Source organism: Alosa pseudoharengus, unplaced genomic scaffold, assembly GCF_046254945.1.
Source record: "Alosa pseudoharengus isolate Yale_2024_CS ecotype anadromous, Long Island Sound unplaced genomic scaffold, YU_APseudo_1.1 YU_APseudo_1.1_scf_21, whole genome shotgun sequence".
In the NCBI taxonomy this organism is placed as follows: Eukaryota; Metazoa; Chordata; class Actinopteri; order Clupeiformes; family Clupeidae; genus Alosa; species Alosa pseudoharengus.
This window is the reverse complement of record NW_027468674.1, coordinates 2,454,807-2,456,174: the sequence shown is the minus strand read 5'-3', so window position 1 is coordinate 2,456,174 and position 1,368 is coordinate 2,454,807. Positions and strand designations below refer to the sequence as shown.

Below are 1,368 nucleotides of genomic sequence, written 5' to 3'. Positions count from 1 at the left end.
GTATTAATGGCGATGTGGGAATCAATCATCAAGTGATTATATTAATGGCGCTGCAGTGATCAATAATCAAGTGATCAATATTAATGGAGCTGTGGGAATCAATAATCAAGTGATTAATATTAATGGTGCTGCAGCGATCAATAATCAAGTGATCAGTATTAATGGCGATGTGGGAATCAATCATCAAGTGATCCATATTAATGGAGCTGTTGGGATCAATAATCAAGTGATCAATATTAATGGCGCTGCAGCGATCAATAATCAAGTGATCAATATTAATGGCGATGAGGGAATCAATAATAAAGTGATCAATATTAATGGCGATGTGGGGATCAATAATCAAGTGATCAATATTAATGGCGCTGTGGGGATCAATAATCAAGTAATCAATATTAATGGCGCTGTGGGGATCAATAATCAAGTGATCAATATTAATGTCGCTGTGGGGATCAATAAAGCTGCATTCAGCTGTAGAGTTTCATACCCATGCAGTCAGACAATATGGAGATGAGGAGAAGTAGAAGACCATAGAGGGGGAGGACTTCCTGTGAGAATGCAGGGCTGGGATTGGCTCAGAGGGGGCTCATGTGACCGGAGAGACATCCCTGATTGGAGGAGAGCTCCTCCCTTAAGGAGGTGTGGAGTTGGTTCTCTGTAGTGTGTTTATTTATTAAGAAGAGACTTCAGCCACAGTCATCATGTGTCCCTCTCTCTCTCCTCCCCTCTCTCTCACTGTCTCTTTTTTCCTCTCTTTCTTTCTTTCCCTCTCTCTCTCCCTCTACCCCTCTCCCATGATCAGACCTTCTATGTCTCTGTGGGTTGTTGTGGGGGGGTGGGGGGTAGGTGGGGTATTTGGAGGGCGGATGGTGGGTGGGTGGAGCAGGGTAACCATTTAAACTGGAGAACACACACACACACCCTCATCTGAAAGACTCTGCAGCAAACCCTTTACCTGCTGACATCACAAGGAGGAAAGCAAACACTCACACACACACACACACACACACACACACACACACACACACACACACACACACTCACACACACACACATACACACACACACACACACACATACACACACACACACACACACACACACACACACTAAACACACACTCACACACACACACACACACACACACACACACACAAACACACACACACACACACACACACACACACACACACACACACACACACACACACACACACACACAAACACACACACACACACACAGCAAACCCTTTACCTGCTGACATCTGCCCATCACAAGCAGCATGGAGGAGAACCATGTACACACACACACACACACACACAGAAGGCTCATAAGCACATACACACACTCTCTACCATCAGTAGGCTAGG

At 45.2% G+C, this 1,368-nt stretch overlaps 1 protein-coding gene across 1 annotated transcript in view; it reads left to right on the top strand.

Annotated features, from left to right (window-relative positions):
- Positions 1–793, top strand: part of LOC143138363 (putative G-protein coupled receptor 139) — a 14,090-nt gene extending 13,297 nt beyond the window's left edge. Inside the window, exon 3 of the mRNA XM_076298853.1 lies at positions 1–793. This exon is cut by the window's left edge and continues 869 nt beyond it. The gene's annotated coding sequence lies outside the window, so the exon portion shown is untranslated.
- Positions 794–1,368: the final 575 nt, after the last annotated feature.